This window comes from Trachypithecus francoisi, unplaced genomic scaffold (assembly GCF_009764315.1).
Source record: "Trachypithecus francoisi isolate TF-2019V2 unplaced genomic scaffold, Tfra_2.0 Lachesis_group15, whole genome shotgun sequence".
Taxonomy (NCBI): Eukaryota; Metazoa; Chordata; class Mammalia; order Primates; family Cercopithecidae; genus Trachypithecus; species Trachypithecus francoisi.
The window spans coordinates 76,401,571-76,416,987 of NW_022681460.1; positions in this window are offsets into that span (position 1 = coordinate 76,401,571).

The following is a 15,417-nucleotide window of genomic DNA, read 5'->3' on the forward strand; positions in this document are numbered from 1 at the left end:
GTAAGTAAAATACTAAGATGCAGTGGATCATGCCAAGCAAATAGTGAGATATACCTTCTCACAGATATGGAAATTAAATGACTGTGTTGATGATTATGTGCTGAATCACATATAACCACATACTCTTGTTGAAAACGTATATTGGCAAAACTAGTATGTACAGCAGGTTAAGAATATCTATAAAACTGAAGACATTCCTCATTGAACCAGAAAGTCTACTTGCATGAATTTTCTCAACAGATATATTTATCCGTGTATTAAAATAAACATAAACACAGTATATAATGTGTGTGTGTTTACACATATTTGAATATAACTGTGGGAACAGATGTGTGTGTATGTGAATATATATGCGTATTTGAATATGTGTGTGTATAAACACATACATATACACATTACTTAATTATTCTATATATGTACATGATTATCACAGCATTCATTATGATTTTAAAAAAGGAAAGAAACAGCTTAGAATCCGTGAATGAAGAAACTGGTTAAGTTTACACAAGGCAGCTGTCAAAATGAATGAGCTTGTCCTGTATTTAGTGAAATATAAAACTGTCAAAATATATTAAGTGAAACAAGGGTAAGGTATAGGCCAGTTTATATTTGTATGTGCTGATTTGTATTAGAAAAAAAATAGGAAGTATATGCATGTACATGCATAGAATATATGTGAAACTATTCCCACAGAACCAGAGATGACCATTTATCTCTGGAGACTTAGGACTATGGACAGGAGAGGAGAGTGGGTTTCGCTTTTCATTGCATGACCTTTTCTATTGTTCTTTGACAGTGCACAAGATATAAACATAACTTAAAAATAACCAAATCACACAATATTTAAATAATAAAATACCACTGTAAATTCTGGGAAGTATGAAATATCAGTAATTAGTATACTGGGAGATTTACATGATTGGTGCTCTTTTAACGGTTCAGATACATTAATTCATTTAGTTGTAAAAAATATCCTAAAAGCAGTTACTTGAAACTAGTAGGTAAACATTTTACATTCAAGGGAACAAATAACAGTAAAGTTAAATCATTGATCAAACAGCTGGTGACTGGCAAATAAAGATTTCCTAGTCAGGTAATAAAATCCAACATTGAGGCCCATACCTACTAAGCTAATCATCTAAGCAAGCACCCCTGGCATATATTAGGCTGTCAATAGATGCTTGTTTGTTTGTTTGTTCTGTCTTTATTTCATGATTGAAGTGATTCATAGATCAATGTCAATCTAGAAGGGGAAATCTGTCAGAAATCTGAAATCTGTGATTACAGTACTGTCCAATTTAACACTTGTATTAACTACTTGCACAAGAGCACAGAGGGCTAGGCAGTTAATTTTACTGAAAGATATTCAAGACATGAAATGAAAGAAATTTTATTCAAATGATAAAAATAATATTGCTGAGATGGCCAGTGGGTTATGCAATGAACGGAGGTAGATGCAAAACTTTGGTGAGAACTCACAGGTTAAATTTGAATATTTCTCTATATCCAAGGTCACTTAAAGCAGATTTCTACTCTATTTACACACTTTAGGCAGAAAAATGTGAAATCCAGAAGTGAAATTTAAATAATCTGCATTAATCACTCTAGATATCTGTAATTATATGCCTTGTAAGACAATTATTTTTCCAATTTTTGAAGACTTCATGTTATTCACAATAAGGTAAATAATAAGAGCAGAATTAGTTTTTTTCTCTTAAACTATATGACAAATTTAAATTGAATTCATATCATCAAAAGATCTAGAATCAAAACGTTATAGAAAACTCAGCAAATTTGATTTGATAGTTAAAATAATTATATAAAATATAAATGATTATTAAATACCGTTAATTTAAAGTAAAACAGTCATCAGATCCATCTTATTCTAATATTTTGTTGCCTTTTGCCAAGTAAGCCACTGTGGTCAGATAGCACTGTGGAAGCACAGCTTGACTTAGGTTCTTTTTGTCCTCTCTCATGTAGAAGGTTGTAATCACAAACAAATTCTTATGGATAATGTTTTTTTAAATAGTTGAATTTTCAACAGTACCTAACTTATGCTTTACCCTTTGTACGTAACATCAGCTAAAATTAATGATTTTATCATTCCTCTATGAAAGACATCTGAAAATAATAAAAAGTTACAGGTTAATAACCTCCTATAGGGAAGGTCGGACGCCAGAAACTTTTTACAGCACTTTCTAAAAACAACTATATATTACATCAAAATGTAGTCAATGAAGCCAGCCCATAAATTTGCAAGGTGTCTAGGTTCAACAGACCTAAAATCAATACAGCCATTGAAATCAATACACCTTTCTCATGAATACAGTCTGTTAACTAATCAGGGTTAAAATGATCTTGCCTGCTGGAATATAAACGTCTCACTGCTGTGAATGTAACGTTTGGATCAAACCATTATTCATTAACATGCCAGATTCATTAGAAATAGTCTATTGATTCCAGAATCAATGAAGCATATTCACAAATTGCTGAAAAGATTGTTTATTAAAATACTCTGTTATAAATAAATTCATTGATCTCTATTTGGGTAATGTGTAAACTAAAGGTTTACACATTTAAAGTCTCTATATACTGTAGAAATAAAATTTGTTACCAGGCTTTATACTTTTTTATAATAATTATTAATTTTTTCAAATTCTAAATGTAGTAAATATTGGCTATAGAACTATTTTTAAATATGGAAGACCATAAGTTAAAGTTTATGAATAGTCCTATCATATTCTAGTAAACACATACATACTTATATGCACACACATGTATATGTAATACGTAATTCATTTAAATTTCATTTCTGAATTTCACATTTTTCTGCCTAAAGCATGTAAATAAAGTTGAAACTTGTTTTAGGTGACCTTGGATACAGATAATTATTCAAATTTAATTTAGTGAGAACTATGAGTTCTCACTAAAGTTTTACAACTACCTCCATTCATTACATAACTCATTGGCTATCTCAGCAATATTACTTTTATCATTTGAATAAAATTTCTTTCATTTCATGTCTTGAATATGTTTCAGTAAAATTAACTGCCTAGCCCTCTGTGCTTTTGTGCAAGTAGTTAATACAAGTGTTAAATTGGACAGTACTGTGATTGGCTGACAGTTTTCCCCTTCTAGATTGACAAAGTACCCATATATATAGACATACACACAAAAACACACAAATATATATACACTTTAAAATTAAGCAAAAATAGGTATTTGGTTTTCTTTCTAAACAAACACACCTCTAATTTTTTCTAAGCAGAAATTAAGGGTTTCTTAAAATTTTAACTGCGTATTATGTAAATTAATGTTAAAGTATGCCAAGAAGAAGAAAGGATAGTGTAATAAACCCTCTGTGACCATCTCTCAGCTCCAAGTATCATATTTTTTAATATTTACTTCTTTATATTCTCTCTGTTTTTGTTAGTGTATTTTAAAATGGACTCTGTATACCATATCACTCAATATGTTTTAAAGGGATCAGATTTTTCATAACTGTTTTTATTAACAATATGTAGAAGGTGTTTTTTATAGAAGAAAGTATTCTTCCATCATATAATTTCATAACAGCTGCAGAGTATTTGAATCTTTTACTGACATATAAGTTACCTAGCCTTTCCCCTGCTTTTGAATATTTGTTTATTTTTCACTATTCTAAATATAGTTTTTAATCTATACTCTTTTCCTTAGACCTTTGCACATATTCATTATGATTTCTGTTGAATGAATTCCTAGAAGCTGAGGTTCTGGTCAAAGGGCATACTATGTCTAAAGGTATTTTTGATATATATTTGACATTGGACTGTATTTAAAATGAAAAGGTTAATATTAATGGGTTAAATGTTGAATTATTCATTAAAAATATGACAGATAACTTCAGATTGAATATCTTAGCTTTTAAAATCTGGCATTGGCTTGTGGTTTATAACAATGTTTAGGTTTCCTTTATGATGTGTGCATTTGTGTGAAGGAGAAAAAAGCTAGATTAAGTAGGTTGTCTTTGCAAGTAACAACTAATTAATTTTCCCTTTAAACTTATTAGCAAGGCAATATTATTATTAGCCTCCCATCTTGTAACTATGTTAATGAAATAGTATAGTTGACTGTCCTGGGGCCATGTCCTATTGATCTTTTAATGCAGATGATCTGAGCACAGAGATTGGCTACTTATTAATAAAGACTTCAGACCTTGCTTTTAGACAAGCTTCAAGAAAAGAGAATAATGGAAAGAACAGCCAGAACAAGGAGTTCAATTGGAACTGGTTATCAGATCATGATGAATCAATAACTAATAAACACTCAAAATGACTAGAGTCCCATCAAGCTATAGACCACAAGAAAACATGATCAATGTCTTCAAACAGCTTAAAATATAAGCAAATAAAAATGAGTAAAACATAAATAAAGCAACATAAATCATGTTGGCCACATTAGCTCCAACTACTTTTTAGGCAATTTATTAAAGTAATTTTTATAAAAACATTGTGGCATCTTTAATCCCATAACATGTGTATAAATATAAAATGCAATTATAAATAATTGCATTTTAAATAATTTTCTTCTAGAAGTTGGCACAGTTTTCAAGAAGACTTTTTTTCTTTCACTTAAAATTTTAGGTTTGCTTTTTTGGCATTTATTATTCAGTATCTGGTGACATGTTTCAGAACAGTAACAGAATATATAATTTGTTCTACTCTCTGTTCTTCGCTAAACTTTTCTACAGATTTCTTGTAGTGCTGCAAACACATCTCCCTAAAAAACAATTTAAAACAAAACAAAACGCTACAGACACAGTATGTTCTTAACAAAATTTGGTGTACAATTCATAGAGAGCAGGTGGTTGATTCAAAGAGCCTTACACTTGAGTATTAAACTATGCGGTACTAATGTGGGAGGCAAACAAGGGAGCTAGGGTTGGGGGGCTCCTAGAAAGCTAACGGAAAGAACTTACAAGAGCCAATCAAAGCCCTCTTGGGCAGGTGACTTTGTAAGTATCTATTGCTGCCTTCTTACGAGCACAAGCCTAAGAACAGAAAACACCCATTTATAAATAGAGATTAGAATAACCTTTTAACCTGAGGAAGTGTGAGGAAGTGAAAGCCAGAGACTCATTCATTTTCTATAGCCTCTATGAGAATAATGTGACAAGAGGGGAAATCTAGCCAGCTTTAGAGAAAAGAGACCAGGTTTGGCCATAGCTGATTCCTTAGGAAAGATGGAAAATTAAAGCTGTTTTCTGACATAAACATAGCGTATGCCAATAACCTTTTATAAATACACTTTTGAAATGAATAAATCCTTAAAATAACATTTTAAAGGACTGAAAATACATTTCTATAATAAGAATATTCCAATTTGATTACTCTTAATACTACTCAGTGTAAGCCACCATAATGAAAAGACTTCTGAAAGATTCAGATTTAATTCTATAAAGCTAGCTACAACTTCAGGTGGATGTCTTTTAGATACTTCTGGACAGTGCTTGAGAATAACAGTTTGAGCTTTGGACATACAATTGTTAAACTTTTACTTTCTTTGATTTGTGTGAAATTAATCTAGTGGATAAAGAAAGATATATAGGCTGGGCGCGGTGGCTCAAGCCGGTAATCCCAGCACTTTGGGAGGCCCAGACGGGCGGATCACGAGGTCAGGAGATCGAGACCATCCTGGCTAACACGGTAAAACCCCGTCTCTACTAAAAAGTACAAAAAAAAAAAAAAAAAAAAAAACTAGCCGGGCGAGGTGGCGGGCGCTTGTAGTCCCAGCTACTCAGGAGGCTGAGGCAGGAGAATGGGGTAAACCCGGGAGGCAGAGCTTGCAGTGAGCTGAGATCCAGCCACTGTACTCCAGCCTGGGCAACAGAGCAAGACTCTGTCTCAAAAAAAGAAAGAAAAAAGAAAGATAAATAAATTATGGAACTTGAAACAACAAAATGAGTAGAATAATATTGAGTAGTATTGCATTTTCTGTGTTATAACTGGACAATAAGCATCTCACAAATATTTATTTTAAAACCACTAACAGATTAAGAGGCAGTATAGTTTCTATTGTAGACAAAGCACAAGTTGGAGCTTCCATTACATCTTCCCAGACTATTACAACAGCTATTAGCTTTACTCTGACCCCTTTGCCCATTCTAATGGCAGTTAGAATGATCTTTTAAAAATATAAGTCAGATTCACTAATTCCCCTTAATTCATGTTAGCAACTTCATTGAGTTGTTGTTAGGATCAATTAGGATAATACACACAGAGTGTTGGGTATTTAATACATGAACAGGTCATATTAATAGCTACAGGAACAGGAAAAGCTACCATCACTATCCTCACCGTCACCACCACCATCATCATCATCATTAACAGAGACTAATTGCTGGTGATTTTAGGCTGAAAGTGGGCTAGCATCAAACAATGTAAACATTCTAAGGTTTTATTCTACATATAAGCTAGCAAGTTAGCCTGTTACTACTTCAAGGGTCCTGGCAAAAGAGATGAGATAAAAGCCTCTATTAAACAACAAAAGCAGTAGTTAGACATTTATGTTTGTGGCAGTTCCCCATACTTTTTCTGCTCAAAACCATAGGAGCAACACAAAAAGTTTATATTAGTTCAGGCTGCCGTAAGAAAACATCGGAGACTGAGGTGATTAAAACAACAGAAATTTATTTTCTCACAGTTCAGGAGGATTGGAAGTCCAAGATCAAGTTACCGGTAGAGTCCATGGCTGGACAGGGCTCACTTCCTGCCTTCTTGAGAAGACAAAAAGATAGATCTCTTTTTCTTCTTCTTCATATAAGATCACAGTCCTTTGGGATTATGGTCCCACTCTTAATGACCTCATCTAATCTTACTTAATTCCTAAAAACCCTATCTCCAGATACAGTCACACTGGGGGTCAGGGCTTCAATATATGAATTTTGGGGGTCAGAATTCAGTCCATAACAGGACCCATACTGTATGTCTACACGTGCAGTGGGTTGCATTCTTGGAGAGAACTACTAATTGTGAGGCTCTATGGTTTTTCTTATTGTTAGTGGAAGGAAGCTTGCCCTGGGACTGAAGATAGACATTACCCCATTCCACAAGGTTGCTCACTGCAAGCAGAACTCAGAACTGAACCAGGAAAGAGCATAGTTAGGGCTTGGCATTCTTGGCCTACCCAGCAAGAATAAGCAGGGGAAGCTCAAGGCCCATGGCAGATTGCTTCTTCCAACACCAGTGTAGAACTGAATCTCAGTACCTGTATTTCTGTCTACCTAGGATTATCAGTACAGGCCTAGCTTCATCTGAAACCATTCTGTTAGCAATGCACGTCTGCCTTGTTTTACGGAGGAAGGAGAAAGAAGAGAACTGCCAGAGAACTAATCATCTCTGGTGCCGAGGTGTTAACAGTGATTCAGTGAACAAAGGATGATTCACACAGAACAAGGAACAACAGGAGAAAGAAGTGTACTCTTTAGTCTCTGTCAGTTTGTCTAATTTAACAGGCGTTTCTCTTCAAAGTGAAACTGTTTTTGTTTGTTTGTTTGTTTGTTTGTTGTTTTTTAAAAAGGGAAGATACTTAGCCTGCAATGGCAATTTATTTGTTTGTTGGATCATTTCATTTTCTTGGGTGTTTTCTGTGAATCATAAAGTTTTATTCTCAGAAACACAAGTGGTGATCATTCCAGTCAGAATTTGATATAATCTTGAAAGTAAAATCACAACTATACCTAAACTAAAAAGATTGATATAAAGAATCTATTTCTTTTTGGGTATTACAGATTTATTCTTAGCAATGCCTCACAAGCAGGAAGCCCTACCACAGTTATTACCACTAGTTTCAATATCTAAAAATATTTTTAAACATAAAAATTATTTCTTTCAAAACTTAAACAGTATTTTCTGTAACAAGAGCTTATTGATATATTTTAATAAATGTAAACCATTATTTATTTTCTATACTGATTTACAGACTAATTCTTTAATGGATAAGGACAGATCATTGGAATAAATTATGAAAGGGTGTGAAAAAGAGTGAAATCTCTTGACTGATACTTTTGGATATCTGATCTGTTTTATTCGTTATTGCGGTTGTGGTGTCTCTGGGCTCAGTAACCAATATTTGTTTTGAATGCCTATTTTTCTATTCATGGATCACTAACAATGTATCTTCTCTAGACTGAGAGCTCCTAGAGTTGGTGATCTCAGAAAACAAAATTTCTCTGGTCAATCAGAAAACAAAAATTCTCTCTGATTAAGTGTAACCTGTAGCATGGTTTTAATTTTTTTCAAACAAAATACATGTTTTTAAAATCATTTTTTCTTTATTTTTTCAGATGTCTTTCTGCATTTCTGAAATGATCCCTGTAAGACTAAAATTTGTATTCTTCAATAATTGAATTGAACTTGATGAGGACACAACCTAAAAATTATGTGCTGATTAAATATATATCACATTTAGGGGTCTGGAATGAGTATGTAATACAAAATGATTTATACAACTTGATACAATTTAAAAATTTTTTAAAGTGTAAGTTAAATATGAGAATTTATCTCCATAAAGATTCAGGCCCACTGAATTTAAAATTTACTTTGTGTGTGTATACATACACACATATATATACACACACATAACATATATACACAAACATATATATACACATCAAAGTACATTTTAGAGGAATTTTATAAATATCAGTGTAATAAAACTTTAAACAAAGTTTTTGTATGAAATATAAGTGTACATAAGTATTGTGTTTCAACTTATGGTATGTTTAGGTACTATAAGGAAATAAGAGGTTGTCGAGTAACTTTTTAAGTAAAACAGATAAAAATTTTGTATATATAAATGTACTTACTTATTTCTATATATTTTACAATCCCCCATAATTATGCTTTGCAATGTTTAAAGAAAGTCTCAACATAAACTGCATACACACAAACAGAAAAAAATAAAGTAAAAATACTGGTCCATTGTTTAAATTCTAAAATAACTCAAATAATTCAAAAAAAGCAGGGGAAAAGATCATAGAATTAAAAAATAGTAGATTGACAAACAGAAAACTAATAATAAAATGATGGAAAGAAATCTACCCATAGAAATAACTACATTAACTGTAAATGGTCTAAACATACTAATTAAAAGACAGCTATTTCAGGTTAGATAAAAAACAAAACCAGACATCAAAATATACTATTTAAAGAAACCAATGGCAAATATAATGATGAACAAAGGTTTGGAATAAAAGATGAAAGAGGATATAACATGAAACACAATTTATTTTTCAAAAAACTGAATACAAAGTAGACTTTAGAACAACAACAACAAATCACTGGGAATAAAGAAAGATATCGTATAGGGGTAAAAATGTCAAATTTTTCAAGAAGACCTAACAATCCTAAGTGCATATGTACCTAATAACAGTGATTCTAGATACATAAAACAAAACATTGAAAGAAATGAAGAACTAGACAAAGCTTGCATACTTAAGAGACTTTAGCACAACTCAGTAACTGATAAAAGAAGTAAAAATAAATCAGTAAGGATATAGAATATTTGAATACTATCATATAGAAACCTCCACCTAACAATAGCACAATATATATTCTTTTCAGATACACAGGAAACATTCACCAAGTTAGACTATATTTGTGAATCACGAAACAAAACCTAGTAAATTAAACCTGACGGGATTATTCAAGGTAGGTTTTTACCATAAAACGTTATACTGGGCCAGGCAAGGTGGCACACGCCTGTAATCCCAGCACTTTGGGAGTCCAAGGTGAGTGGACCACTTGAGGTCAGGAGTTTGAGACCAGCCTGGCGAACATGGCAAAACCCCAACTCTATTAAAAATACGAAAAGTAGACGGGCATGGTGGTGCACACCTGTAATCCTACCTACTCTGAAGGCTGAGGCGAGAGAATCGTTTGAATCCAGGAGGCGGAGGTTGCAGTGAACCGAGGTCACACCACTGCACTCTAGACCAGGAGACAGAGTGAGATTTTGTCTCAAATAAATAAATAAACTAAAAATCACTAACATAATTAAACTGAATTAACAACTAAAATAAATAAGAAATCAATTCCCCAAATATTTGGAAATTGAAAGTCACACTACATAATTTGTAAATAAAGACATTTCAAGGGAAACTAGAAAATATTTTGCAGTGAATATTAAAATACAATGTATAAAAATGTAAGGAATTTAAAAACATTTTTGAGAGATGCTGCCAAAGAAGAGCTTAGAGGGAAATGTATAACTTTAAATGCTAATATTGGAAAAGAAAAATGATTTCCACTTTAAGAAACTGGATAAAACAAAGGGTAAACTAACCAAAACCAAGCAGAAAGAAGGGAATTATAAAGATAAGGGGAAAAATAAACCTGAAAATGGGAAGATAATAGAGAAAATATTAAAACCAAATGCAGTTTTATGAAAGGATATGAAATTTATAAACCTCCACTGATAATTTTTTGTAAAAATTCAGAAAAGATAAGTAAAATTGACAACCTTCCATTGATAATCTTCCAGTTAACCAAGAAAAAAAGAATATATCAGTTAAAAATAGAAAAAGAATTAGTATAATGTGACTGACCTAGTGAATATTCAGAGGATAATGAGGAACTACCATAGACAACTCTATGTATATAAATTCAGAAACTTAAATAAAATGGACTAATTTATTGAAAGACACAAACCATCAAAATTCATGCTAAAAGAAGTAGGCAACATAGTCAGTTCAACAGACAGATAGATAGATCAAATAGAATTTATAGTTGAAAATCCTCATTAAAATAAAAGAAAAATCTAGGCCCAGATGATATTACTTGCAAATTCTGTCTAACATTTAAAGTTGAAATGAACACCAGTTCCACAAAAAAAAATTTCCAGAAAAATTAAAAAACAGTAAATGTTTCCTAATTCATTTTGTAAGACCAACCTTGTCCTGGTAGCAAAACCAAACAAAATGATTACAAGAAAATAAAACCACATTGAGAACAATTGTTCAACAAAATAGAAAATTAAACCCAGCAGTATGTAAAAAGAAATATGCATCACGAACGAGTAGGATTTACCTCAGTAATGTAAAGCTGGTTTATAATTTGAAAAATCAGCCAATGTAGTTCACCATATTAACAAGTTAAACAAGGAAAAACCTTATAATTCAGTCAAGACATAAGGGAAACACATCTGACTAAATTTAACATGTAACCTTGATTTAAAAACAAACAAACGACTGGCCACAGTGGCTCACGCCTGTAATACCAGCACCTTGGGAGGCCGAGGAAGGTGGATCACCTGAGGTCAGAAGTTCAAGACCAGCCTGGTCAACATGGCAAAACCCCATCTCTACTAAATATACAAAAACTAGCCTGGCGTGGTTACGGGCACCTGTAATCCCAGCTACTTGGGAGGCTGAGGCAGGAGAATCGTTTGAACCCGGGAGGTGGAGGTTGCGGTGAGCTGAGATCATGCGATTGCACTCCAGCCTGGGCAACGAGAGTGAAACTTCATCAAAAAAAACAAAAAGCTTCTTAGAAACAAAAATATTCTTAGAAAACTATTAATAGAAGAAAATTCCCTCAATATGAGAAAGAACATCTATAAAAACCTACAATCATATTAGAGTTTATAATGAAAGTGAAATACACATAAGGTTAGGAACTCTGCGTAGATGTTCACTTTTATCACAGCTATTCAATAATCTACTGAAAGTCATAGCTAGTGCAATAAGATAGGAAAAGAAATGAAAGATATTCACATTGGAAAAGAAAATGAGTAAAACTGTCCCTACCCTAGGTGAAATATTGGTCTTTATAGTAAATTCCAAAACATTTTCTAAAAATTTCCTAGAAGTCAATCAGCTTACTAATGCACAGGATATAAGATTGACAGTGTAAATTCAGTCATATTTCTATGCACCACTATTAAACATTGCAAACCAAAAATTTTTAAATATCACATTACTTTTAATACTTTTCAAAAATAAATACTTGTGTATAATTCTAAAAAATATAGAATTTCGGATCTGCATACTGAAAACTAAGTGGAGAAACATGTACTGATGATGGACTGGAAAACTTAATTGATTAAGATGTCGATTTTCTCCAAATTGATCTGCAGATTTTGTACAATCTAAGAAGATCCTAGTAGAATGCTTTAAAGTTATAGGAAACCTGATTTTAAATTTTATATGCAACGGGAAAGGAATTGGAACAGACAGAAACCTTGGGGGGAGGGAACCCACCAAGTTGGAGACCCCACAGTGCCTTATTTTATTTCATTTTATTTCACTTTATTTTATTTTATTTTATTTTGAGACAGGATCTGGCTCTGTTGCCCAGGCTGGAGTGCAGTGGCGATACTCACTGCAACTTCCACCTCCCTGGCTTAAACCTACCTCCCACCTCAGCCTTCCAGTAGCTAGGACTACAGGCGTGCATCACCATGTTCAGCTGATTTTTGTATTTTTTGTAAAGACTAGATTCTGCCATGTTGCCCAGGCTGGTCTCTAACTCCTGAGTTCAAGCAGTGCACCCACCTTGGCCTCCCAAAGTGTTAGGATTACAGGTATGAGCCTCCGTGCCTGGCCCCAATGCCATATTTGAAGATATATTAGAAAGATACTGTACTCAAGACGGTACAGTATTGGTGAAGGAATAACCACATAAAAGGATGGAATAGAATGGAGATTTCAGAAAACTGACTCACAAATGTGGTCAGTTGATTTGTGTAAAAGGTACAATGCAATTCAAATGACAGTCTTTTTCCAAAAACCATGCTTGAACTGCAAATCCATATGTCAAAGAACCCCACAAACTCACAAAAAACAAAGCCAAGAAAGCATCATGCTACATATCACTGCACATTTAAAAAAAAGAAATTTGAGAAATCATAGACTTACATGTAAAATGTGAAACTATAAAAACTTAGAAAAAAACATAGAATATCATCATGACTTTTCCTGATTTTGGTATTAGGAAATGTTGGCCTCATAAAATAAGTGACATATCTACTTTATTTCTGCTCTGTTTTCTGGAAAAAAAGGTTTTACAAAATTTGTATCAAATTTCCTCAAAATTGTTGAAATTAACTGGGACTAACATTTTCTTCGTTAAAGTGTTTTTAATGATGAATTCAGTTACACCCTCACACAAGCTCACATTTTATATGTTAGCTACAACCCTCACATTTTGATGCAGAGGCCAAGAAGGAAGCAAAGTACGGCAGTCCTCTAGGTGTGTTCATGGAATCCAGCCAGGGAAGTTAGCCTGGATGGAAGGAGGAGTCGCTAGGTAGGAGGTGTCAATAGGAGAAAAAAACATTGGATTTGAAAGATTCTTTATCCTAATGGAAACAGGAAACATACCACTTTGATAAAAAAGATTCCTGCAGAAAGAAAGGTAAAATGCTAGTGATAGGTGAAACTGGAGTGTAAGAAGAGACTACAGTTAGGAAGAGAGGCTCAAAAAGTTTGGCAGAAGTTGGCACAAGTGATGAGCGCATGAACTAAGGTGAAGGGAATGGGAACAATAATGAAAGCCTGTATGCTTCCTGTGCTCATGTTTGATGGTTTCTCTGCTAAGTGCTTTACATACATTGTCTTCTTAATACTCACAACAAGCCTCTGAGGAAACCTGGGCTTACAGAGATGTTACCTTTCTTAAAGACACACATCTAGTAAGTGGATGAGCCAAAATTGGAACTCAGTTCTGGCTCTAAAGTTGCTTCTCCTTTAATGAGGGAATGCATATAAATACTTTAAAAACAAAACCATCAGGATTTTTGAATAACTAGATAAACTCAAAGGATAGAAAAAGTAATCAAATGCTACATAAAAGGATAAAAGAGAGAGGAAGAGAAATCAAATGAATGTGAAGTTTTAAATTTTTGAGTTTGAGTAGTTTTTTTTTTTTTTTTTTTTTTAAAGAATATGAGCAGAAGGAGGAGGGGTTTTTATTGTTGGAAGTAAGTGAATAGTTTGGTTTTGGATATTTGAATTTGAAAACACATAAGACATCCAGATGAAAATGTCTGATACTTTGCTTTACATAGTCAGAACTATGAGGTTAGAATTTAGTAAAACTCTGCTCTGCATGGTTTGTCACATGAGTGTCTTCATAGCATAGAATAGGTATTACCCATTTTCTTAAGTTGTATTCCTGATACCTGGCTCTTAGTAGATGATCAGTGAATATTCCTTGAAATAAATTACTAATTTTCTCAAAAACTTTATACAATATTTGATCTTTATAAATATTTAGGGATATGTAGTTTGTGAACAACTATACAGCCCAACTGGAGACATTTAACTGGATACCTCACACCTTCAAGGATAAAAACATGAAGGCTATTTATAGGTTCTTTGAAAAAAGTTCTCTACATTCAAGTACCTGAAAAGATTGTAGGTAAGAGCTGTCATCTTTTTACCCTACTTTGACTATTAAAATCTTTGAAGATGAAAGATCTTTTTGAAACAAAACACATTTTTTTCACAAAATGCTTATGCACGATACTTTCTTTGTTTATTCTTAAAACATCTGACTAATTCTTTATAACACACTCTTGGAAAGAAATATTAATAAAAGATTTTGCTTTTAACTTTCTATTGACACCACAGGACTTTTAATGCACCAGATTAATGCTCAATGGTTTCCTTAAATTATACTACAGAACAAGTGTAAAATATGTTGCATAGTTTTTTTCTTAGTTTTTTAAAATATATTGCACATTGTAAAAAGGTACTTTATTTATTTTGCTTTCTTCTCTGAGGACGTTAATTGGTTTAAGTATTCACCCATATTTTATGGAGATGAAAATATCTGTTCCTTCTGATGCTAAATTTATATAATCACATCACTTAGACATTAGAAAAATCCAGATCAGTCTGTTAAGCTTAATAATACCTAAAAAGGACTAGTAGATAAATTCCTTTCATGCAATATTTCTAAAGAGTTTTCAGGAATATCAGGAAACTGAGTTTCCTTCCTCTACTTCGCATCCTACATCCCCACAGGACAGCCAATTAGTTAACCAGTGACCAGGAAAATTTCCAATATTTCTCTAAGTGAGTCTAGTCCAGATTGCAGTTATGAGTGGTGACGATATGCTAAATAAAGGTCTCATTTTCTGGGAATACCTATGAAGTTGCTTACAGCATGTTTATGTCCCTTTGATTGGGCTTTGTTTTTGTCGGAGGCTGGCATTATTTTTATGCAAACCAAATTAAGCCTCCACCCCACATACTATAACCCCCATCCCCAACCCAAAGAAAATATGCCAGAATTGCCATATCCCAGAATTTACCTAATAAAAGCAATTATTCAGCATTCCTGCATCTGAATACAACTTTCAGTGTTGTATTTCTTTGGAGGCTTGGTTGTGATTTTGACCTAGGCTACACATTTTTTTTTCTTATTTAAA